The sequence below is a fragment of the Bufo bufo genome, chromosome 1, assembly GCF_905171765.1.
Source record: "Bufo bufo chromosome 1, aBufBuf1.1, whole genome shotgun sequence".
In the NCBI taxonomy this organism is placed as follows: domain Eukaryota; kingdom Metazoa; phylum Chordata; class Amphibia; order Anura; family Bufonidae; genus Bufo; species Bufo bufo.
The window spans coordinates 221,298,593-221,325,733 of record NC_053389.1 but is presented as its reverse complement, the minus strand read 5'-3'; the positions used below and the strand labels follow the sequence as shown (position 1 = coordinate 221,325,733).

The window sequence follows — 27,141 nt, the reverse complement described above, 5'->3', positions numbered from 1 at the left end:
GATACCTGTCACAACCAGACAGCTGAGAAGCTCTGACAGAAGCCTTTCAGAACCTCCTCCTTGAGTTTTCTTTGTTTTGGTTTTCAGTTCCTCATCTCGTTAGCCTCTCTCAGCTGTCATGTGTTTGGACTGATTGCATCCCTTTAAATTCCTCCCCATAATGCAATAGTGTGCGGCTTATACAACTTCCTGGAGTGTGTGTGCATGCTGTTCCTATTGCCCAGTCTTCTACAAAGATAAGTGCTGTACTTTTATTTGTGATTTTCTGTTTGCTGGATCTCAGTTGACCCTGACTCCCTCCGTGTCTAGTGTATGGAGCCGGTGGTCGTGTCCCCTCACTATTGTAGGGTGTTCAGGTGGTAGATAGTCGAGGTACGTGGATATGCGACCATCCACCTTTGGGGTGTTCGCATAGGCTGAGCAGTCAGGGAGAGTGACAGGTCTCATGCAGGGGTCTCCCTTTTGTTCCTTAGTTTTGGATCCAGTGAGTCATAGATTCTTTTGCTTTGTCTTGTTTCCTGTACACCATCCGTGAAAATACCAGTATTTCCTGATGATTTTTTCTACCTGTCGATATTGTGAATTATATAGAGAATTGAGGGGGCACTCACAAAAGGGATCACTAGATAGATGTAGTACAGATATTTATTAATAGTATTAAGAACATCCCCTAAAAATCACTAAAACATATATAAAATAAATATGCACTGACAATATTCACTGACAATATTCCTGACACCAAACTCTAAGGATGAATTAGGGATTGCCGACAATATGATATAATAACACGGTAATTGTCCCAATAAGAGTTCTGTTCCACCCAGGTGCAGGGATAAAGTCAATGGTAATGCAATTGATACCGGCCTGTTGGTGCGGTGATAGTGCTAATGTCCCTTTATCCGTTTAGGACATACAGAGGTAGGTGGCAGATTTGGAGACTGAACTCCAGTACTTACAGTCTCTTAGTCGCTTGCAATGCTCCGGTCTAACCCTTCCTGGCTGGCTCTGTGCAGCGCTGATATCCCAGGCGGCCGTACACTCACCGCGTCCTGCGTTGTGCACTCGGCCAAGACGTGGCGTCCCACGTGACCTGGTTCTCTAGGGTGCCGGCTGGACGCTGCGCTGACGTCACTGGTGTGCGACTTAACCTCCGATACTTATCGGAGGTTAAGTCGCACACCAGTGACGTCAGCGCAGCGTCCAGCCGGCACCCTAGAGAACCAGGTCACGTGGGACGCCACGTCTTGGCCGAGTGCACAACGCAGGACGCGGTGAGTGTACGGCCGCCTGGGATATCAGCGCTGCACAGAGCCAGCCAGGAAGGGTTAGACCGGAGCATTGCAAGCGACTAAGAGACTGTAAGTACTGGAGTTCAGTCTCCAAATCTGCCACCTACCTCTGTATGTCCTAAACGGATAAAGGGACATTAGCACTATCACCGCACCAACAGGCCGGTATCAATTGCATTACCATTGACTTTATCCCTGCACCTGGGTGGAACAGAACTCTTATTGGGACAATTACCGTGTTATTATATCATATTGTCGGCAATCCCTAATTCATCCTTAGAGTTTGGTGTCAGGAATATTGTCAGTGAATATTGTCAGTGCATATTTATTTTATATATGTTTTAGTGATTTTTAGGGGATGTTCTTAATACTATTAATAAATATCTGTACTACATCTATCTAGTGATCCCTTTTGTGAGTGCCCCCTCAATTCTCTATATAATTCTTTATCCTTTGAGTCCTGAGGGTAGGACCAGAGGGTGAGCACCTACCCATACGTAGCGAGGGTGAGCCGCTGTACGTTATACGCTTTTTCCGATATTGTGAATGGTAAGATAGGATCATCCTTATCACCTCCTCCTGTGGGATATGCATTTCGGGGTAAAAAAATCCTCCCTACTCATATCCCTGACTTTTTCTAGGGCTTTCTCAACAGTCTGTGCTGGATATTCTCTATCCACAAACTGTTGACTCAAAGACACAGCTTCTTCTTCAAATTGTCGTTGGTCGGTACAATTACGTTTCAGTCGCCTAAATTGGCTGACCGGTATGTTTAATAACCATCTCGGCAAATGGCAACTTGAAAAACGTATAAAGCTATTCCTAGCTACCTCCTTAACAAAAGTGCTACACTTGATCATACATCCTTCTATTTCTATATTAATGTCCAGAAACTCCACTTCCTTATCACTAATCTTCGGGGTGAATATCAGATTTCTCTGATTGTTATTAATTTCCATAACAAATCATCTAGGGTCTCCCTTGTACCTTTCCATATGAACAGGACGTCGTCGATATATCTGCGCCATAGCACCAGATCCGCCCCCAACCTGGGCGCGATGGTCTCAGATTCCCACTGTGCCAAAAAAAGGTTGGTATAGCCGGGGACGAACCTGGTGCCCATGGCTGTACCGGTAAGTTGAACATAGAAATCCTGCTCATATGCAAAGTAATTATGTGAGAGGATGTAGTCCACTCCCTCCAAAAGAAACATCAGTTGCTAATTTTTTTGTATATTACTGATTTGAAACTGTTTCTTTAGGGCATCGATGCCCATTTGATGTTCAATCACCGTATAGAGGGAGCTCACATCAAGTGTGCCCAACACCCAACCCTCATTCCACTCCAGAGATTCCAGTTGTTTAATAATGTCAGTAGTATCCTTAATGTAGGAAGCAGTATTCTTGACAAGGGGCTGAAGCCATTGGTCACCACCACTGAGGAAGGGGTGTATACCCTGAAACGCGTCTGGTTCTGCTGGGACAGTGAGCCGTTCCCCATCAACCAGGATTTACCTATAGAGGAAGGATACAGTCGTGAGGATCTTCTCCTATGAACTATTGACATTGTCTCGAATTAGAGTGGCTGTTTTCCATTTTTGTCATTTTTTGTCCCTCTATATGCCTGCAGTATCGCAGCAGAACCACACACAACTGCCGCACAATACAAATGCACTATAATATACTTTCTAACATAGAAAGTATATTATAACATTGTACAAGGAAGGCAATCCATTAGAATATACATAAAGATAAAACGTAACCTTTAATAATGTAATTATGACGGTCCATTCACACGTCTGTAAGTGTTTTGCGGATCCGCAAAACACGGACACCGGCAATGTGCATTCCGCAATTTGCGGACCGCACATCGCCGGCACTATAATAGAAAATGCCTAATCTTGTCTGCAATTGCGGACAAGAATAAGACATGTTCTATTTTTTTGCGGAAACGGAAGCACGGATGCGGAAGTGCGGATCCGCAAATGCAGAGGCGGACAGCACATTCCGGCCCCATTGAACATGAATGGGTCTGCACCTGTTCCGCTAAATTGCGGAACGGATGCGAACCCATTTTGCGGACGTGTGAATGGAAAAGATATCCCTCAAAATGAAAATTAATTAAATTATTAAAGTTAAGCAAAAAGCATAGATGTGGTAGGCAATAACAAGTGTTCGGCAGCACTAAATCAGGTGCTCGGCGGCACCAAATCAGAAACCATATGTCCTACCACAATCCGCGTGGTTCCAGTGCACATCCATGAATCCCGGAGGGAAAGCAAAAAACATCTATCCCTCGGCTAGATGATGATGTGGTATTGAAGGACAGGGTGGGCAAATAACTGTCCCTGATATTGCCCTACAGGGGGGTGCTATTCTGGCCCTGATAGCCTAACCACAGACCACCAACCTTGATAAGAATGACCCCATCCGGAACCTTACCCTATATAAAAATGGCCCTAGTAAGCCCCTAGCCCCTAGGCCCCTGTCTTCCAGGTGATCACAATATAGATCTATGTGTTTTTGACTCATTATAAAAGTATTTTATAAGTATATCGCACCCCTCTGTGTATCACACCTATCGAAAGCATACCTATACCAGTCCTTAAAAGGACTTTTGTGGCCCTATTAGCTAGCGTTTGGTTTTCCTAACAGCCTGTCCCTGCTCCACACAACAACCTCTCCCTACACTGGCAAAACACTGAATGTAAAATGGCGGCCAGATCAGGTTTATTTATAAGGTAGGGGGTATGTCCATGTGCTGAAACGTCTAAATTGGCTGTCCTGTACCACCTGATGGATTTGTCATGGGTCAAAGTTCTTAACAATGTAAAAGAATGGCGGGCGCGAATATCTCTATATGTTCGCATGTTCGGCAAATCGCGGACACGCAAAGTTAGCCGCGAAACGACCGCCGGGTGAACCTCAAAGCTATCTCTACATATCAGCATCTCAGCTTCATGAGGGATGGGTCATGTCACACTAATTTAATCAGTTCCTATGAGGAGGTAAGTGAATCAATGGATGTCGCATATCTGGACTTCTCCAAAGCACTTGACACTGTACCGCATGAAAGGTTAGTATATAAAATGAGAATGCTTGGACTGGGAGAAAATGTCTGTATGTGGGTAAGCAACTAGCTCAGTGATAGAAAACAGAGGGTGTTTTTTATCGGTACACACTCAGATTGGGTCACTGTCACTAGTATTGGAAGGGTCACTGTACTAGTGAGGTACCACAGTACATCAAAGCAAATTGCACTGTTGTTTATTTGCATTTGTATAACTACCATTATAGTGTAATAGTGACATTTGCAATGCCAGACGGGGAGTATGCTGTTACACAGTTAATATTTACAATATTGGGCCCTATTCTCTTCAATATACTGTGCCCAATTCTCTTCAATATATTTATTAATGATCTTGTAGAAGGTTTGCGCAGTAAAATATTAATTTTTGCACTAAACTGTGTAAAGTAATTAACACAGAAGAGGACAGTAAACTGTTACAGATGGATCAGGATAGATTGGAGGCTTAGGCAGATAAGTGGCAGATGAGTTTTAACACTGACAAATATAAGGTTATGCACATGGGAAGGAATAATGCAAGTCACCCGTACATACTAAATGGTAAAACACTGGGTAACACTGACATGGAAAAGGACCTAGGAATTTTGGTGAACAGCAAACTAAGCTGTAGAAACCAGTGTCAGGCAGCTGCTGCCAAGGCCAATAAGATAATGGGTTGCATCAAAAGGGGCATAGATGCCCGTGATGAGAACATAGTCCTGCCATTTTTCAAATCACTAGTCAAACCACACATGGAGTACTGTGTACAGTTCTGGGCTCCTGTGAACAAGGCAGACATAGCAGAGCTGGAGAGGGTTCAGAGGAGGGCAGCTAAAGTAATAACTGTAATGGGGGACTACACTACCCTGAAAGATTATCAAAATTAGGGTTATTCACTTTAGAAAAAAGACAACTGAGGGGAGAACTAATTATTATGTATAAATATATCAGGGGTCAGTACAGATACAGTATCTCTCCCATCATCTATTTATCTCCAGGACTGTGATAAGGGGACATCCACTGCATCTGGAGGAAAGAAGGTTTGTACACAAACATAGAAGAGGATTCTTTACGGTAAGAGCAGTGAGACTATAGAACTCTCTGCCTGAGGAGGTGGTGATGGTGAGTTTGCTAAAAGAGTTCAAGAGGGGCCTGGATGTATTTCTGAAGCGTAATAATATTACAGGCTATAGTTACTAGAGAGGGGTCGTTGATCCAGGGAGTTATTCTGATTGGAGTCAGGAAAAATTTTTTCCCCCTTAAGTGAGTAAAATTGGCTTCTACCTCACAGTTCGATTTTTTTGCCTTCATCTGGATCAACTTGCAGGATAACAGGCTGAACTGGATGGACAGATTACTTTTTTTTTTTTTTTAAAGTTCAAATATTTATTTCCAAAATCTGTGTGGACATTTAGACGAGGATACCATACTGCTTCAGAACATCTGTATACTTTTGAATTTTGCTTTCGACGTTCTTCTCTACCTTCTTCTTCAGTTTCATGACCAGCTTCTTTGTAGTACAGATTGGCCTTTGCCTTCCTTTTCTCTTCAAGAGTGGCAGTCAGAGCCTGGTACTTCCAGCCAACTTCATGGGCAAGGCGACCAAGGTAAGCAAACTTTCTTGTTGGCTTCAAGCGCACGATCTTCAGGGCAGCAGGGACAACCATACGCTTCCTCTTGTCATAGGGAGGTGGGATACCATCAAAGACCTTCAGCCTTTCCAAAGCAACCTGTCCTCTCTTTGTCTTGTGTGGAAGCATTCCTCCTACAGTCCTCCAGAAGATGCGGCTGGGTGCTCTGAAGTGGTATGGTCCATGGGAAGGGTTTGTGTTCATGCGTTTGCGCAGGAAACCAAGGTACTTAAGTTTGTTGCGGTAGAAGTTGGCAGAAATGTTGATGCCTTCACATCTCACAACCACCACTTTGCGCCCAAGCAACACTTGCTTTGCAACAATAGCAGCGAGACGACCAAGGAGATGTCCTCTGCCATCGATGACCAGAACCTGATTTGAAGCTTTGAATCCTCCGCCGATGTTCTTGTAGAAGCCAGGGAGACCCCCCTGGATGAGTTTTTGGGGCAGCTTCTTAACCTTAGCCTGCGCTATCTTGGGCTGCCGGACGAGAAAGAGCGGACAGATGACTTTTTCAGCCTTATAATCTATGTTACTATGTTACTAAACAAAGAGGGCATACCTTATGAAATATAGAAAATGGTGCAGAATTTCAACAAAGGCTATATTAGTAAGTGCCATATAATCATCTTTTATAAACATTGGTCAATAGAAACCAGAAAGTGGCCAACCCCTTTAAGGTTCACCAGTTCATAAATTTGGTGCAGGCACACAAAGCAAAGCCAGACTTAAAAATGACACAAAAACAAGTACTAATGGCCTTGTGGTTCGCCCGACGGTCGGTTCGCGTCGAACTTTGCTCGTTCACGATTCGCCGAACATGCGAACATATGGCGATATTCGCGCCCGCCATATTCTTTTATATTTTGAAGATTTTTGACCCATGACACATCCATCAGGTGGTACAGGACAGCCAATTGAAAAGTTTCAGCACATGGACATCCCCCCTACCTTATAAATAGACCCAATCTGGCCGCCATTTTACATTCAGTCTTTTGTCATTGTAGGGAAAGGTTGCTGTGTGGAGCAGGGACAGGCTGTTAGGGACAAAAACGCTATCAAATAGGTCCACAAAAGTCCTTTTAAGGACTGGTATAGGTGTGCTATTGATAGGTGTGCAGTACAGAGGGGTGTAATACACTTATAATATACTTTCTAACATAGCAAGCATATTAAAGTGGATTTGTATTGTGCAGCAGTGGTGAGCGGTTCTGCAGCGATACTGCAGCTACACAGAGTGACAAACGCAATTAGAAAAAATAATTATAACTGGTGTGATATACCAGTCGCCCCCCAAAAAAACTGATAGAAGCGGGGTGTATATATGCATTTGGGTACTGCAGCATTTGTTTGCTGTTTTGCTGCGTTCCCTCTGCTACACACAGTGACAAACGGTATTGGAAAAAATAATTATAACTGGTGTGCGCATGCGCGTACGTGAAAATTATATTGCCGATATTTCTCATTGAAAAAAATAATGAATGGAGATCGCAAATTTGAATAATACATCTGGTATGTCACTGTCCATGTTGTGGGACTATTTGTGCACTTCTAGTAATTATTTCTTGGCTGCAAATATGAGCTGAAGGTTTTTCAGGTTCGTCTGCCATTAAAATGAATAGGACCCGCCGCAAACTTGCGGTTCGCGAACATTTGATCGCGATCGCGTTCGCGAACCGTCCCAGCAGATGTTCGTCCATCACTACTGACTAGAGTGTGACACCGAGCCTAGAATATTAAACCTTTTCACAAAATTCTAATTTTAAGCTGCATTAATGCAATACCTTTTAATTTGCATTACTGAAATAAATGGACTTTTGCACGATATTCAAATTTTTTGAGTTTCACCTGTATATATATATGTGGCAGAATTGTGTTTTTTTTCCAATTCTACACCACACTACACTGTATACAACCGTAAATGGTGACATTAGAAAGTACAACTTGTCCCGCAAAAAATAAGCCCTCATGAGGCTATGTGAATGGAAAATTAAAAAATGTATCAGTCTGGGAATGCGGGGAGTGAAAAACAAAAACCCTAAAATGGAAAAGGCCCTCTAAGGTCAAACGATTGTTAGCGATTAGTGTTGAGCGAACAGTTCGAGCATAGTTCGGGTCCGTACCGAATTTTGGGGTGTTCGTGACACGGACCCGAACCCGAACTTTTTCGTAAAAGTTCGGGTTCGGGTTCGTCGTTCGGCATGTATTTTGGCGCATTTTGAAAGGCTGCAAAGCAGCCAATCAACATGCATCATACTACTTGCCCTAAGATGCCATCGCAGCCATGCCTACTATTGGCAAGGCTGTGATTGGCCAAGTGCAGCATGTGACTCAGCCTCTTTATAAGCTTGTGCGCACGTCGGGACGTGCTCACTCCCGATGTGAATAGAACAGGGATAGACGCAGCTGATGCTAGGGCGAGAATAGGCAGGGATAATTGAATAACTGGAAGCAAATTTCTCTCCTCCACCTGTGATTCATCTGAACAACTGCAGCTGAGCTGCTTTTTTGATAGGGATTGGCTATTTTTAGAGTGGCCAGAGTGATTTTTCCATCCACATGTACCTGGGCTGACCGCCGGCCGCCATTTTGCGACTTGTAGTGCTGCAGCAGAAGCTGCCACAGTGTGCATTCCAAAGCTCCAAACAAGTCAGACATCTACACCTGGGATTCAGACCAATAGCGATTTAGCAGCACAGTCCAAGGCTATTTTTTTTAAAGGTTGTGCAGACCATTTTGTGGCACATGTTACTGGGCTGATAGGCGGCGGCCATCTTGGGACTAGTGCTGCAGCACAATCTCTCCCAACGTCCATTAATCACTTGTAATAGTGGTCTGTGCCATAGAAATCCTACATCAGGGACTTGGGTGTGCTTGTGTCACCCCTACTAATACCAGTCCACCTGTAATCCATACAGTGAAAAGCCATAAAGTATTCCAGTGAGGGAATTTTTTTTTTATTTAAAAAAGGCCAAGTTAGTTTATCTGGCGTTCAATATACTAGATACAGTTAGGCCTGCGTTTCATACATCTGGAATTAGCAAACTAATGTGCTGGGGTTGGGAAAACATATATGTACCCATACTAGAATCTGTCAAAGAAAGCGGTACTCACATATAACAGTCATTCCATCTGTAATCCATACAGTCAAAAGACTGAAAGTATTCCAGTGAGGGGATTTTTTTTATTTAAAAAAGGCCAAGTTAGTTTATCTGGCGTTCAATATACTAGATACAGTTAGGCCTGCGTTTCATACATCTGGAATTAGCAAACTAATGTGCTGGGGTTGGGAAAACATATATGTACCCATACTAGAATCTGTCAAAGAAAGCGGTACTCACATATAACAGTCATTCCATCTGTAATCCATACAGTCAAAAGACTGAAAGTATTCCAGTGAGGGGATTTTTTTTATTTAAAAAAGGCCAAGTTAGTTTATCTGGCGTTCAATATACTAGATACAGTTAGGCCTGCGTTTCATACATCTGGAATTAGCAAACTAATGTGCTGGGGTGGGGAAAACATATATGTACCCATACTAGAATCTGTCAAAGAAAGCGGTACTCACATATAACAGTCATTCCATCTGTAATCCATACAGTCAAAAGACTGAAAGTATTCCAGTGAGGGGATTTTTTTTATTTAAAAAAGGCCAAGTTAGTTTATCTGGCGTTCAATATACTAGATACAGTTAGGCCTGCGTTTCATACATCTGGAATTAGCAAACTAATGTGCTGGGGTTGGGAAAACATACAGTATATGTACCCATACTAGAATCTGTCAAAGAAAGCGGTACTCACATATAACAGTCATTCCATCTGTAATCCATACAGTCAAAAGACTGAAAGTATTCCAGTGAGGGGATTTTTTTTATTTAAAAAAGGCCAAGTTAGTTTATCTGGCGTTCAATATACTAGATACAGTTAGGCCTGCGTTTCATACATCTGGAATTAGCAAACTAATGTGCTGGGGTTGGGAAAACATATATGTACCCATACTAGAATCTGTCAAAGAAAGCGGTACTCACATATAACAGTCATTCCATCTGTAATCCATACAGTCAAAAGACTGAAAGTATTCCAGTGAGGGGATTTTTTTTATTTAAAAAAGGCCAAGTTAGTTTATCTGGCGTTCAATATACTAGATACAGTTAGGCCTGCGTTTCATACATCTGGAATTAGCAAACTAATGTGCTGGGGTTGGGAAAACATATATGTACCCATACTAGAATCTGTCAAAGAAAGCGGTACTCACATATAACAGTCATTCCATCTGTAATCCATACAGTCAAAAGACTGAAAGTATTCCAGTGAGGGGATTTTTTTTATTTAAAAAAGGCCAAGTTAGTTTATCTGGCGTTCAATATACTAGATACAGTTAGGCCTGCGTTTCATACATCTGGAATTAGCAAACTAATGTGCTGGGGTTGGGAAAACATATATGTACCCATACTAGAATCTGTCAAAGAAAGCGGTACTCACATATAACAGTCATTCCATCTGTAATCCATACAGTCAAAAGACTGAAAGTATTCCAGTGAGGGGATTTTTTTTATTTAAAAAAGGCCAAGTTAGTTTATCTGGCGTTCAATATACTAGATACAGTTAGGCCTGCGTTTCATACATCTGGAATTAGCAAACTAATGTGCTGGGGTTGGGAAAACATATATGTACCCATACTAGAATCTGTCAAAGAAAGCGGTACTCACATATAACAGTCATTCCATCTGTAATCCATACAGTCAAAAGACTGAAAGTATTCCAGTGAGGGGATTTTTTTTATTTAAAAAAGGCCAAGTTAGTTTATCTGGCGTTCAATATACTAGATACAGTTAGGCCTGCGTTTCATACATCTGGAATTAGCAAACTAATGTGCTGGGGTTGGGAAAACATATATGTACCCATACTAGAATCTGTCAAAGAAAGCGGTACTCACATATAACAGTCATTCCATCTGTAATCCATACAGTCAAAAGACTGAAAGTATTCCAGTGAGGGAATTTTTTTATTTAAAAAAGGCCAAGTTAGTTTATCTGGCGTTCAATATACTAGATACAGTTAGGCCTGCGTTTCATACATCTGGAATTAGCAAACTAATGTGCTGGGGTTGGGAAAACATATATGTACCCATACTAGAATCTGTCAAAGAAAGCGGTACTCACATATAACAGTCATTCCATCTGTAATCCATACAGTCAAAAGACTGAAAGTATTCCAGTGAGGGAATTTTTTTTTTATTTAAAAAAGGCCAAGTTAGTTTATCTGGCGTTCAATATACTAGATACAGTTAGGCCTGCGTTTCATACATCTGGAATTAGCAAACTAATGTGCTGGGGTTGGGAAAACATATATGTACCCATACTAGAATCTGTCAAAGAAAGCGGTACTCACATATAACAGTCATTCCATCTGTAATCCATACAGTCAAAAGACTGAAAGTATTCCAGTGAGGGGATTTTGCTTATAAAAAATAATATATTTCATTGTGGTGCGAGTTGAATCGCAACAATGAAGAAAAATACTATTAAGGGACGAGGACGCGGTCGTGGTGGTGTCCGTGGAGCCTCTGTTGCTGGTAGAGGACGTGGCCGTTCGGCCCCAGGCGCACACAGTAGGGAACGAACTCCCTCAACTAGCCGGCAGAATGTACCGCAATATCTCGTGGGGCCCAATGCCGCTCTTAGGATGGTAAGGCCTGAGCAGGTACAGGCATTAATCGATTGGGTGGCCGACAGTGCTTCCAGCACGTTCACCACATGGTCTTCCACCCAGTCTTCTGCGGAAAGCGCACAGGTGGCACCTGAAAACCAAGCCCATCAGTCTGTCACATCACCCCCAAGCATATCAGGGAAACGGTCTGAGCCACAAGTTATGCAGCAGTCTCTTCTTCTGTTTGAAGACTCTGCTTCCAGGGTTTCCCAGGGGCGTCCACCTAGCCCTTCCCCAGTGGAGGAAGACATACCATGCACTGACGCACAACCACTTATGTCTCCAGATGAAGAGGACATGGGAATACCACCACAGCAGAGTCACCGACTCTCTGATGATGACGAAACACAGGTGCCCACTGCCGCGTCTTTTTGCAGTGTGCAGACTGAACAGGAGGAGGTCAGGGAGGGAGACTGGGTGGAAGACGATGCAGAGGACGATGAGGTCTTAGACCCCACAAGGACTGAAGGTCGTGGCGATGACTTTCACAGTTCAGAGGAAGAGGTAGTGGTGAGACCGAGACAACAGCGAAGCCAAAGAGGGAGCAGGGGGCCAAAGCAGACGAGCCGCCGCCCCCAGAGTTCGCCTGCTACTGGACATCGCCAACAGGGACCCAGCCCCACAAAGGCAGCTTCAAAGAGTTCCCTGGCATGGCACTTCTTTAAACAATGTCCTACCGACAAGACCCGAGTGACTTGCACGCTCTGCCATCAGAGCCTGAGGCGAGGCATTAACGTTCTGAACCTCAGCACAACCTGCATGACCAGGCATCTACATGCAAAGCATGAACTGCAGTGGGGTACACACCTTAAAAACCAGGCACTCGCTGAGGCTCCCCCTGCTCCCTCTACCGCTGCTGCCTCGGCTTCCGCCTCGAGAGGAATGTTGCCACCTGCCGAGCAGCAAACAGAGGATGTGCCACCGACACCACCACCACCGCCACCGTCAACTAGCGTCTCCACTATATCACACAGCAGCGTTCAGCTCTCAATATCTCAAACCTTAGAGAGGAAGCGCAAATTCCCCCCGAGTCACCCTCGAGCCCTTGGCCTGAACGCCAGCATTTCTAAACTGCTGGCCTTTGAAATGCTGTCATTCCGGCTGGTGGACACAGACAGCTTCAAACAGCTGATGGCCATGGCTGTCCCGCAGTATGTGGTTCCCAGCCGCCACTACTTCTCCAAGACAGCCGTGCCTTCCCTGCACATGCAAGTGTCCGATAAAATCAAGTGTGCACTGCGCAACGCCATTTGTGGCAAGGTCCACCTAACCACAGATACGTGGACCAGTAAGCACGGCCAGGGACGCTATATCTCACTAACTGCACACTGGATGAATGTAGTGGCGGCTGGGCCCCCGGCGGACAGTTCCTTGGCGCACGTCCTTCCGCCCCCTAGGATCGCAGGGCATCATTCTCTGCCTCCTGTAGCCTCCTCCTCCTACTCGGCTTCCTCCTCCACTGCTTCCACCAGCTCATCCGGTCAGCCACACACCTTCACCACCAACTTCAGCACAGCCCGGGGTAAACGTCAGCAGGCCATTCTGAAACTCATATGTTTGGGGGACAGGCCCCACAGCGCAAAGGAGTTGTGGCGGGGTATTGAACAACAGACCGACGAGTGGTTTCTGCCGGTGGGCCTCAAGCCAGGCCTGGTGGTATGCGATAATGGGTGAAATCTCGTGGCAGCTCTGGGACTAGCCGGTTTGACGCACATCCCTTGCCTGGCGCATGTGCTGAACTTGGTGGTGCAGAGGTTCATTCACCACTACCCCAACATGTCAGAGCTGCTGCATAAAGTGCGGGTCGTCTGTGCGCGCTTCCGCCGTTCACATCCTGCCGCTGCTCGCCTGTCTGCGCTACAGCGGAACTTCGGCCTTCCCGCTCACCGCCTCATATGCGACGTGCCCACCCGGTGGAACTCCACCTTGCACATGCTGGAGAGACTGTGCGAGCAGCAGCAGGCCATAGTGGAGTTTCAGCTGCAGCACGCTCGCGTCAGTCGTACTGCCGAACAGCACCACTTCACCACCAATGATTGGGCCTCCATGCGAGACCTGTGTGCCCTGCTGCGCTGTTTCGAGTACTCCACCAACATGGCCAGTGGCGATGACACTGTTATCAGCGTTACAATACCACTTCTATGTCTCCTTGAGAAAACACTTAGGGCAATGATGTTAGAGGAGGTGGCCCAGGTGGAGGAGGAGGAGGAGGATGAGGGCTCGTTTCTAACACTTTCGGGCCAGTCTGTTCGAAGTGGCTCAGAGGGAGGTTTGTTTAAGCAGCAGAGGACAGGTTCACAAGTCGCCAGCCAAGGCACTGTACTGGAGGACGAGGAGGATGAGGAGGAGGAGGTGGAGGGGGACGAGGATGACGCAAGTTCACAGCGGGGTGGCAGCCCAGGCCCATCACTGGTGCGTGGCTGGGGGGATACGGTGGACGATGACGATACGCCTCCCACAGAGGACAGCTTGTCCTTACCCATGGGTAGCCTGGCCCACATGAGCGAATATATGCTCCAATGCCTGCGCAACGACAGCAGAGTTGCCCACGTTTTAACGTGTGCAGACTACTGGGTGGCCACCCTGCTGGATCCCCGGTATAAAGACAATGTGCCCACTTTAATTCCTGAACTGGAGCGCGACCGTAAGATGCGCGAGTACAAGCGCACGCTGATAGAGGCGCTCTTGAGAGCATTCCCACATGTCACAGGGGAACAGGTGGAAGGTGAAGGCAGAGGAGTGGCAAGAGGTCGCCAACGCAGCTGTGTCACGGCCAGCTCATCTGAGGGCAGGGTTAGCATGGCAGAAATGTGGAAAAGTTTTGTCTCCACGCCACAGCTATCTGCACCGACACCTGATACGGAACGTGTTAGCAGGAGGCAGCATTTCACTAACATGGTTGAACAGTATGTCTGCACACCCCTCCACATCCTGACGGATGGTTCGGCCCCATTCAACTACTGGGTTTCGAAATTGTCCACGTGGCCAGAGTTAGCATGTTATGCCTTGGAGGTGCTTTCCTGCCCGGCGGCCAGCGTTTTATCTGAACGCGTATTCAGCACGGCAGGGGGCGTCATTACTGACAAGCGCAGCCGCCTGTCCACAGCCAACGTGGACAAGCTGACCTTCATAAAGATGAACCAGGCATGGATCCCACAGGACCTGTCCCTCCCTTGTGCAGAGTAGTCCTTATTAACTGCCTAAAACATGTCTTGTTGTGCTACGGGCCACTTCTTTATTTGATACAAATTTTTATGAAACCCACAGTTGAATGAAACTCTTCTCTGTCTGGGCGCCGGGGCCTAACCAGATGAAAGTGGCCGGTTAAACTAACGGGTGACATGAAGCCATAACCTCTGCCATGCTACCTCTGTCTTCTGTCTGGGTGCTGAGGCCTAAGTCAAATAAAGCGGTCTTCTGCTGTGCTGGGGGATATGAAGCTAATCTCTGACCTCTCTCCTCTGTCTGGGTCCAAAGGCCTAAATCACTGAAAGAGGCCTTCTCCTGTGGTGTGTGATATGATGCCAGAATATGTGCTGTGGGGCCTCTCTCCTCTTCCTGGGTGCAGGGGTCAAATAAACTAAATTGTGGCCTACTCCTGTGGTGGTTGATATGATGCCTGATTCTCTGATGTGGAACCTCTCTCCTCTGTTTGGGTGAAGGGGTCAAAGTAACTAAATGGTGGCTTCTCCTGTGGTGGCTGATATGATGCCAGAATATGTGCTGTGGGGCCTCTCTCCTCTTCCTGGGTGCAGGGGTCAAAGTAACTCAATGGTGGCTTCTCCTGTGGTGGCTGATATGATGCCAGAATATGTGCTGTGGTGCCTCTCTCCTCTTCCTGGGTGCGGGGGTCAAAGTAACTCAATGGTGGCTTCTCCTGTGGTGGCTGATATGATGCCAGAATATGTGCTGTGGTGCCTCTCTCCTCTTCCTGGGTGCGGGGATCAAAGTAACTCAATGGTGGCTTCTCCTGTGGTGGCTGATATGATGCCAGAATATGTGCTGTGGTGCCTCTCTCCTCTTCCTGGGTGCAGGGGTCAAAGTAACTAAATGGTGGCTTCTCCTGTGGTGGCTGATATGATGCCAGAATATGTGCTGTGGGGCCTCTCTCCTCTTCCTGGGTGCAGGGGTCAAAGTAACTCAATGGTGGCTTCTCCTGTGGTGGTTAGTATGATGCCAGAATATGTGCTGTGGGGCCTCTCTCCTCTTCCTGGGTGCAGGGGTCAAAGTAACTCAATGGTGGCTTCTCCTGTGGTGGCTGATATGATGCCAGAATATGTGCTGTGGTGCCTCTCTCCTCTTCCTGGGTGCGGGGGTCAAAGTAACTCAATGGTGGCTTCTCCTGTGGTGGCTGATATGATGCCAGAATATGTGCTGTGGGGCCTCTCTCCTCTTCCTGGGTGCAGGGGTCAAAGTAACTCAATGGTGGCTTCTCCTGTGCTGATTGATATAAAGCTGATGGTTGTGCCATCTGACATGGTTGCCAGGGTCTGATTCAATGGGGGCCTACTCCTGTGGTGGGTGATCTAAATGCCTGATTCTCTGCTGTGAAACCTCTCTCCTCCGTCTGGGTGTAGGGGTCAAAGTCTTTCAAAGTCGCCTTCTCCTGTGCTGATTGATATGAAGCTGATGGTTGTGCCATCTGACATGGTTGCCGGGGTCCCATTAAATTGTGGCCTACTCCTGTGGTGGTTGATATGATGCCTGATTCTCTGATGTGGAACCTCTCTCCTCTGTTTGGGTGAAGGGGTCAAAGTAACTAAATGGTGGCTTCTCCTGTGGTGGCTGATATGATGCCAGAATATGTGCTGTGGTGCCTCTCTCCTCTTCCTGGGTGCAGGGGTCAAAGTAACTAAATGGTGGCTTCTCCTGTGGTGGCTGATATGATGCCAGAATATGTGCTGTGGGGCCTCTCTCCTCTTCCTGGGTGCAGGGGTCAAAGTAACTCAATGGTGGCTTCTCCTGTGGTGGCTGATATGATGCCAGAATATGTGCTGTGGTGCCTCTCTCCTCTGTCTGGGTCCAAAGGCCTAAATCACTGAAAGAGGCCTTCTCCTGTGGTGTGTGATATGATGCCTGAATATGTGCTGTGGTGCCTCTCTCCTCTTCCTGGGTGCGGGGGTCAAAGTAACTCAATGGTGGCTTCTCCTGTGGTGGCTGATATGATGCCAGAATATGTGCTGTGGTGCCTCTCTCCTCTTCCTGGGTGCGGGGGTCAAAGTAACTCAATGGTGGCTTCTCCTGTGGTGGCTGATATGATGCCAGAATATGTGCTGTGGTGCCTCTCTCCTCTTCCTGGGTGCAGGGGTCAAAGTAACTAAATGGTGGCTTCTCCTGTGGTGGCTGATATGATGCCAGAATATGTGCTGTGGGGCCTCTCTCCTCTTCCTGGGTGCAGGGGTCAAAGTAACTCAATGGTGGCTTCTCCTGTGGTGGCTGATATGATGCCAGAATATGTGCTGTGGTGCCTCTCTCCTCTGTCTGGGTCCAAAGGCCTAAATCACTGAAAGAGGCCTTCTCCTGTGGTGTGTGATATGATGCCTGAATATGTGCTGTGGTGCCTCTCTCCTCTTCCTGGGTGCGGGGGTCAAAGTAACTCAATGGTGGCTTCTCCTGTGGTGGCTGATATGATGCCAGAATATGTGCTGTGGTGCCTCTCTCCTCTTCCTGGGTGCGGGGGTCAAAGTAACTCAATGGTGGCTTCTCCTGTGGTGGCTGATATGATGCCAGAATATGTGCTTGGGGCCTCTCTCCTCTTCCTGGGTGCAGGGGTCAAAGTAACTCAATGGTGGCTTCTCCTGTGGTGGTTAGTATGATGCCAGAATATGTGCTGTGGGGCCTCTCTCCTCTTCCTGGGTGCAGGGGTCAAAGTAACTCAATGGTGGCTTCTCCTGTGGTGGCTGATATGATGCCAGAATATGTGCTGTGGTGCCTCTCTCCTCTTCCTGGGTGCTGGGGTCAAAGTAACTCAATGGTGGCTTCTCCTGTGGTGGCTGATATGATGCCAGAATATGTGCTGTGGGGCCTCTCTCCTCTTCCTGGGTGCAGGGGTCAAAGTAACTCAATGGTGGCTTCTCCTGTGGTGGTTAGTATGATGCCAGAATATGTGCTGTGGGGCCTCTCTCCTCTTCCTGGGTGCAGGGGTCAAAGTAACTCAATGGTGGCTTCTCCTGTGGTGGCTGATATGATGCCAGAATATGTGCTGTGGTGCCTCTCTCCTCTTCCTGGGTGCGGGGGTCAAAGTAACTCAATGGTGGCTTCTCCTGTGGTGGCTGATATGATGCCAGAATATGTGCTGTGGGGCCTCTCTCCTCTTCCTGGGTGCAGGGGTCAAAGTAACTCAATGGTGGCTTCTCCTGTGCTGATTGATATAAAGCTGATGGTTGTGCCATCTGACATGGTTGCCAGGGTCTGATTCAATGGGGGCCTACTCCTGTGGTGGGTGATCTAAATGCCTGATTCTCTGCTGTGAAACCTCTCTCCTCCGTCTGGGTGTAGGGGTCAAAGTCTTTCAAAGTCGCCTTCTCCTGTGCTGATTGATATGAAGCTGATGGTTGTGCCATCTGACATGGTTGCCGGGGTCCCATTAAATTGTGGCCTACTCCTGTGGTGGTTGATATGATGCCTGATTCTCTGATGTGGAACCTCTCTCCTCTGTTTGGGTGAAGGGGTCAAAGTAACTAAATGGTGGCTTCTCCTGTGGTGGCTGATATGATGCCAGAATATGTGCTGTGGGGCCTCTCTCCTCTTCCTGGGTGCAGGGGTCAAAGTAACTCAATGGTGGCTTCTCCTGTGGTGGCTGATATGATGCCAGAATATGTGCTGTGGTGCCTCTCTCCTCTTCCTGGGTGCGGGGGTCAAAGTAACTCAATGGTGGCTTCTCCTGTGGTGGCTGATATGATGCCAGAATATGTGCTGTGGTGCCTCTCTCCTCTTCCTGGGTGCGGGGGTCAAAGTAACTCAATGGTGGCTTCTCCTGTGGTGGCTGATATGATGCCAGAATATGTGCTGTGGTGCCTCTCTCCTCTTCCTGGGTGCAGGGGTCAAAGTAACTAAATGGTGGCTTCTCCTGTGGTGGCTGATATGATGCCAGAATATGTGCTGTGGGGCCTCTCTCCTCTTCCTGGGTGCAGGGGTCAAAGTAACTCAATGGTGGCTTCTCCTGTGGTGGCTGATATGATGCCAGAATATGTGCTGTGGTGCCTCTCTCCTCTGTCTGGGTCCAAAGGCCTAAATCACTGAAAGAGGCCTTCTCCTGTGGTGTGTGATATGATGCCTGAATATGTGCTGTGGTGCCTCTCTCCTCTTCCTGGGTGCGGGGGTCAAAGTAACTCAATGGTGGCTTCTCCTGTGGTGGCTGATATGATGCCAGAATATGTGCTGTGGTGCCTCTCTCCTCTTCCTGGGTGCGGGGGTCAAAGTAACTCAATGGTGGCTTCTCCTGTGGTGGCTGATATGATGCCAGAATATGTGCTTGGGGCCTCTCTCCTCTTCCTGGGTGCAGGGGTCAAAGTAACTCAATGGTGGCTTCTCCTGTGGTGGCTGATATGATGCCAGAATATGTGCTGTGGTGCCTCTCTCCTCTTCCTGGGTGCAGGGGTCAAAGTAACTAAATGGTGGCTTCTCCTGTGGTGGCTGATATGATGCCAGAATATGTGCTTGGGGCCTCTCTCCTCTTCCTGGGTGCAGGGGTCAAAGTAACTCAATGGTGGCTTCTCCTGTGGTGGCTGATATGATGCCAGAATATGTGCTGTGGTGCCTCTCTCCTCTGTCTGGGTCCAAAGGCCTAAATCACTGAAAGAGGCCTTCTCCTGTGGTGTGTGATATGATGCCAGAATATGTGCTGTGGTGCCTCTCTCCTCTTCCTGGGTGCGGGGGTCAAAGTAACTCAATGGTGGCTTCTCCTGTGGTGGCTGATATGATGCCAGAATATGTGCTGTGGGGCCTCTCTCCTCTTCCTGGGTGCAGGGGTCAAAGTAACTCAATGGTGGCTTCTCCTGTGCTGATTGATATAAAGCTGATGGTTGTGCCATCTGACATGGTTGCCAGGGTCTGATTCAATGGGGGCCTACTCCTGTGGTGGGTGATCTAAATGCCTGATTCTCTGCTGTGAAACCTCTCTCCTCCGTCTGGGTGTAGGGGTCAAAGTCTTTCAAAGTCGCCTTCTCCTGTGCTGATTGATATGAAGCTGATGGTTGTGCCATCTGACATGGTTGCCGGGGTCCCATTAAATTGTGGCCTACTCCTGTGGTGGTTGATATGATGCCTGATTCTCTGATGTGGAACCTCTCTCCTCTGTTTGGGTGAAGGGGTCAAAGTAACTAAATGGTGGCTTCTCCTGTGGTGGCTGATATGATGCCAGAATATGTGCTGTGGGGCCTCTCTCCTCTTCCTGGGTGCAGGGGTCAAAGTAACTCAATGGTGGCTTCTCCTGTGGTGGCTGATATGATGCCAGAATATGTGCTGTGGTGCCTCTCTCCTCTTCCTGGGTGCGGGGGTCAAAGTAACTCAATGGTGGCTTCTCCTGTGGTGGCTGATATGATGCCAGAATATGTGCTGTGGTGCCTCTCTCCTCTTCCTGGGTGCGGGGGTCAAAGTAACTCAATGGTGGCTTCTCCTGTGGTGGCTGATATGATGCCAGAATATGTGCTGTGGTGCCTCTCTCCTCTTCCTGGGTGCAGGGGTCAAAGTAACTAAATGGTGGCTTCTCCTGTGGTGGTTGATATGATGCCTGATTCTCTGCTGTGAAACCTCTCTCCTCCATCTGGGTGTAGGGGTCAAAGTCTTTCAAAGTCGCCTTCTCCTGTGCTGATTGATATAAAGCTGATGGTTGTGCCATCTGACATGGTTGCCAGGGTCTGATTCAATGGGGGCCTACTCCTGTGGTGGGTGATCTAAATGCCTGATTCTCTGCTGTGAAACCTCTCTCCTCCGTCTGGGTGTAGGGGTCAAAGTCTTTCAAAGTCGCCTTCTCCTGTGCTGATTGATATGAAGCTGATGGTTGTGCCATCTGACATGGTTGCCGGGGTCCCATTAAATTGGGGCCTACTCCTGTGGTGGGTGATCTAAATGCCTGATTCTCTGCTTTGAAACCTCTCTCCTCCGTCCGGGTGTAGGGGTCAAAGTCTGTCAAAGTCGCCTTCTCCTGTGCTGATTGATATAAAGCTTATGCTTGTGCCATCTGACATGGTTGCCGGGGTCTGATTCAATGGTGGCCTACTCCTGTGGTGGGTGATCTAAATGCCTGATTCTCTGCTGTGTAACCTCTCTCCTCCGTCTGGGTGTAGGGGTCAAAGTAACTAAATGGTGGCCTACTCCTGTGGTGGGTGATATGATGCCTGGTTCTCTGCTGTGGGACCTCTCTCCTTTGTCTGGGTGCTGTGGTCAAAATAATAGTAAGTGACCTTCTCCATTGGTGGGTGACTTGAAGCCTGATTCTGTGCTATGGGACCTCACTCCAATTAATATTGTTTAATTTTTATTTATTTTATGTTAACTCATCATTTCCCTATCTACATTTGTTTGCAGGGGATTTAACTACATTTTGCTGCCTTTTGCAGCCCTCTAGCCCTTTCCGGGTGTGTTTTACAGCCTTTTTAGTGCCCAAAAGTTCGGGTCCCCATTGACTTCTATGGGGTTCGGGTTCGGGATGAAGTTCGGGTCGAGTTCGGATCCCGAACCCGAACATTTTTCGAAAGTTCGGCCGAACTCGTCGAACCCGAACATCCAGGTGTTCGCTCAACTCTATTAGCGATAATCTGCCACTTTTGAAACCTTTTTGAACATCTATTTAGGTAATCCATTGGTGATCAGTAACCATTCAGCTGCAGGGCATGCAGCATTTTACATTAGCCTCTATTCCTTTGGACTGAACTCTACTATACTCTATTTTACCCTATACTGCTTATATGGACATTTAATTGATTTAATTTATATGTGTGTGTGTAATTTCATGTGTTTTTTTTTTACACACTATTTGTTTATGCCCATTCTTCGTGTGTATGTAAGGTACCATAAATATATTAAATCACCCAGTGTATGTCTTGAGAACCTACCATTTATTTAATTATTTCATTGTAGTTCCATTTTAGTGCAAAGGTACCGGACTGGTTAGAGCAGTAGACATATTCACATTGATTTGGCTTACTATGATTAGGCTGGGTATCCACACTCAGTTTTTTTGCATCTAATAAAAGAGAGTTATGAATGTGGATCCACTGTGCCTCATGGACAGATTTGGCTTGAGGTGTTCTTCTGGCATTCCCCCTGTCCTTCACCCTTTAACTTCTATGCAGGAATCTGGACTCCAATGCAGGGGAACCACCAGGCTGAAGTAGTCTCAGTTCAGTGGACAGCTGACCCAGGAGACACTAATACAAAGCACTAACCAGTAGGCAAAGAAAAGCAGAGGTCAGGACAGGCAGAGTTTGCGAAATCCAAAGTCAGCCCCATGCCCCCTAACCATTTTGGATCTAGCGAGACATTCCTGAATTCCCAAATCTCATACAGTTGTACACAGTGGTGAAGAAGGGATCCGTCAGTTCCGTGCTCCACCATTCCACTACTACCAGTGGTTTGGCAGTGGCACAGGTAACATGCCTGATGAGCTGAGCCACAGACACCATAAACTGGAGACCACAGCAGAACACTGCTCGTCGTGTGAACATGGGATAGGTGAGTATTCAAACTAACAGGGCATGGCAGTGCATGGGAACATTTATGGGGCCTCCTAGTGTATAGGATGGCACTTATGGACCTCAGAATGTGTGAGGTGCCACTTATGGGGGCTTCATACTGTGTGTGGGATATTTATAGATATATATGGGGCCACAAACTGTATGGGGATAATTACCTTATCACAGGTAGGAAATATATAGCCATTCTTTTTGTCAGTAGGACACTATTAGTTATTAATAGTTAATATTAAAAGTTCTAGTTATATTAAAAGTTATAGTTGAGTAAATAGTTCAGAGTGTCTACTAAAAAGTAACTTTTATTTACTCTGGTTAAAAACTGATGATACAATGTGTCCCCTATGTTTCACAGACATTAAAAGATAATAGTAACCATAAAAGGGGCACTGCTGGTTGGAATGGAAGGACGAATACTATGCCTTCCAGTTGCTGGTCGTAACTGATGGATGGGCTACACTTTATCTACTCTTTACCTGCTCTTGTTGCCTTTACACCTAGAGGCTCTGCACTTTGATTGACAGGGGCAGGCAAGGTAAAGGTGATTACGCCTGCCTGGCCCTGTCAATCAAATTGCAGGGGGCGCAACAGTTGCACAGAGAGTACAGCCTCTAGGTGTAATTGCAACGACCCCGTTGCCCCTAGAGGCTCATTTGCATATATGAAAACTTAATGTTTCGCAGCAATGCGGGCAAATGTGAACTTAGGACCAACACTGATGCTATCAGCTGCCAAGCGCACATGCAACAGGTCAGTCAGTTTCATAGGTACAAATCTGCTGACCGATGCACTTTAAAGGGTTTCTGTCACCAGAAATACCTAAATTAAACTGGTTGACATTAGCGATGTGATAATGTCAGCTGAACCTAACTGGCCTATTCCTAGTTTTGTCCATGCCCCTGTTACTTCATAAATGTAACTTTTATAATATGCAAATTAGCCTTTAGGAGCAGGAGGGGCATTGCTCCTGCTCCTAGAGGCTCCGTTCTCCCACCTCTGTCTCCTCCCTCCAAGTCTTGATTGACAGGGCCAGGCAGCGTTCACATCCACCTGCCGGCCCTGACTGCATGGTAAATCTGGCGCCTGCGCCGTGCCGTTTAGTATTCGGCGCAAGCATAGTGAAGGAAGGACGCTCACTGGCTGCCGACTTCCTTACTGCGCCTGCACTGAATGCTGAACGGCATGGCGCAGGTTCGAGATTTACCATGCACTCGGGGCCGGCAGGAGGATGCGAACGCTGCCTGGCCCTGTCAATCAAGACTTGGAGAGAGGAGACAGAGGTGGGAGAATGGAGCCTCTAGGAGCAGGAGCAACGCCCCCCTGCTTCTAGAGGCTAATTTTCATATTCTAAAAGTTACATTTATGGAGTAACTAAGAATAGGCCAGTTAGGTTCAGCTGACATTAGCACATCGCTAATGTCAGCCAGTTAAATTTAGGTATTTCTGGTGACAGAAACCCTTTAAATGTTTCAATCATGTCCTTACTTTATGTCTTTCCGCAAGGCTGTACAGATTAAATTATTTAAGTCTCTTCTAATATTTAATGCTTCCACCCTCCACCACTTTTGTAGCCCACCTCCACACCTGTCTCATTTTATCTATATGTTTTTGTAGATGGGGTATCCAGAACTGGATACAGAATTCCAGATGTGGCCGCCCTAGAGCTTTATACAGTGGGATCACAATCTCTCTCTTCCTACTGGGTATACCTCTAGCTATACAGCAAAGCATCCTTCTTGCTTTCCCTGCCGTTTGTCCACACTGTGAACTCATTTTGAAGCTGTCTGATATCAGGACCCCTAAATTCTTCTCTCCTGAAGTCCTTGCTAACAAAGAGCTGCCAATACGATACTCAGACTCAGGGTTTCTTCTCCCCCACTGCATTAATTTTAATTTGGAAACATTGAACAGCAGTTTCCTTTATTAAGACCATTTACCCAGGGAAGCAAAATCATTTTCCATGCTACAAATCCCTCCAGAAATGTTAACCCTGTTACACACTTTTGTGTCATCGGCAAACAGACATTACCTACCAAGCCCTCTCTTATGTCAATATTAAAATGAATAGGATCCAGGACAGACCCTTTACACTACTTGTAACTAGGGATGAGTGACCTTTGTTCTCAAGTTCGGCGTACAAGGTTCGGGTTCGGGTTATCTAAGAATTCCGTTATGGATTCCGCTACCACGGACCATAAGTTATGGTCAACACTACTTGTAACTTGAACAGGTGGGGGGGCACTCAATATTTGGCAACACATGGACCACAACAAGTAAAATTAAATTTAAAAACAGTTTATTCACAAATATGAAAAATAAGATAAATTCATAAAAAGGGTTTGCTACGTACAGCTCAATAGATTCAAATGACCAGAATTTATTTTATTTTTCATATTTGTGAATAAATAGTTTTTACATTTAATTTTACTTGTTGCGGTCCATGTGTTGCCAGATATTGAGTGCCCCCCACCTATTTATGTATTCACCTTAAACCTTTCTATACAGCACTGGAGTGCTGAGGGGTGTGCACCTTTACAGTATCAGCTCTTTATGTGGCACTGGATTGATAGCTTTGGTAAAATCCAGGTAGGCAATATCCATGGTGTCACCATTGTCCAACACTTTTGTGGCAGTCAAAGAAATCAGTAAGATTAGTTCAACATGATCTTCCCTCAGTGAAGCCATGCTGTTTTGGATCTAAAAATGTGCTTGTTTTTATGTGTCTACCATCTTCTTTTTCAGTCCTTTTGCAATCCTGCACAAGAAGTTCTCCGTTCTCTATTTTGTATTTTATACTTGAAATCTTATAATTATGCCACATTACTATCATTGCCCTTTCCTTTCCACAATTGTCTTAAAAGTAATAACATCTAAAAACAAACTTACTGCAGTATGGGGGACAGAGAGAGCTCAGGACATCTCCAGTAAGGGCTCATGCACATGTCCGCAGTTTCTGTCCACATCTGATCTGCGTGTTTTGCTGATCAGATGCAGACCCATTCATCTCAAAGGGGGCCTCAAAAGATGCAGAGAGCAGACACATGTGGTGCCTGTATCTCCAAGTCTGTTCCATGGCCCCACAAAAAAATATTTTTGCCTGTATTGCGCACAAGGATAGGACATTTCTGCAGGAGTACATGAGCCCCAAATGTAAGACATGAAACTCCTCTACACAGACCCTTCCATGTTACCTCATAGACAGTAGGAAGCTGCTTTTGAGGTAACAGTGCCTCTCCCCACCTAATATGGGCACCTGCATATGGCACGTCCATTCACACTTTATATGAAGTTTTCATAGTCTCATAAATAAGGTCAAGTCTTACCTGAGCACCTGTGCTTGCTTCATGCAGCGTCTACACCAGGACAAGACACTCCAGAGCTGTTGTAGTCAGGTATCAGCAATGATTAACTCATCAGACAGCTGCCTCATGATTGACTCTTATTTGGGATTGTTTTATTTGTCTTTCTCAGTTATTGATCAGTGAAAATAAAGGGTCCAAGGCACCCTGCACAATACTGCCATAATAGTATTATAGAACTGATCAAATCAGTGTTCAACTTCCCTCCTGGACTGAAAAAAGTAAAGAAATGTTAAAAAAGCAAAAATGATTTATTATGTCACAAAATAAAAAAGTACACATAATTGATATTGTCACATCCATAACAACCTCTATACTGTGTAATGATCAAGTCATGAATAAAATGAATGTCATGAAAAAAATAATTACTATTTTGGTCACTTTGCCCTCCATACAATGGAATAAAAAGCAATCAGCCATATACACAATAAAATAGTACCAATGAAAATATCAACTCATTGCACACAAAAAAGTCCTTACACAGCCAAGTTGATAGAAAAATTGAAAAATGGTGACACAAAAACATTTTTCTAAAAATGTTTTTTTTCTAAAACAAAATGTACTAAAGCATAAAAAACTATATAGATCACCCTAATTCTATTGCCCCAATTGTATTATACCACACAGTGAATGCTGTAAAATCAAAACCCAAAAACAGCAGAATTGCTCTTTGATTGCAACCCCTCCTCCCCAAAAAAATTTCAATAAATCAAATCTTATCATTAAATTAAATTATATGTTCCCAAAATAGTGCAGTTTAGTATTGATCGAGCACTGTAGTGCTCGGGGGCTCGGGCCAAACACATCTGGATGTTCAGGTGCTAGCACCTGAGCACAATGGAAGTCAAAAGGAGAACCCGAGCATTAAACCAGGTACCCTCTTCTCTGAAAATGGGAGAGTGCCTGGTTCATAGGAAAATGTCAGAAATTGATGGGAACACCGCCGAAATGGTTCTGGAACAGCATGGGGAGGATGTCTAGATGCATCTTGTACTCGCAGGTCGCTGCTGGGAACGATGTTGTCCGAATAGTACGCCACTTTTACAGACTGACAATTATACGCACAAAACTGAAGAAAAAAAAAACGATTTTACAGGGAAAATTTATAGGAAACATTCTTTCCTGCATATTTACTTGTATACAAAGTGCAAGTGCTGCCAAAAATTATAAGGAAGAGGCACTCCGATACAACCTGAATATCACATAAAGGAGGGCCTCATTCACATTGTGGTACAATTGTTCATGTAGTAGGACTCCTACACCCTATGCACTAAGTGAAAGAGCTGCCAAAAATTACAAGGAACCGGCACTCCAATACACCCTTTGTTACACATAAAGGAGGGCATCATACACAGCCTTGAAAAATTATGATTGATGGCCTGCTGGTGACCCTCAAA

The 27,141-nt window shown here is 46.0% G+C and overlaps 1 protein-coding gene and 1 pseudogene across 1 annotated transcript in view; both read right to left on the bottom strand.

The window, feature by feature from the left end:
• LOC121000988 (solute carrier organic anion transporter family member 1C1-like) overlaps nt 1-25,981 on the bottom strand; it is a 238,257-nt gene extending 212,276 nt beyond the window's left edge. Inside the window, exon 1 of the mRNA XM_040431879.1 lies at nt 25,709-25,981. The gene's annotated coding sequence lies outside the window, so the exon portion shown is untranslated. The remainder of the gene's footprint in view (nt 1-25,708) is intronic.
• LOC121000926 lies at nt 5,714-25,070 on the bottom strand (annotated as a pseudogene).
• Nucleotides 25,982-27,141: the final 1,160 nt, after the last annotated feature.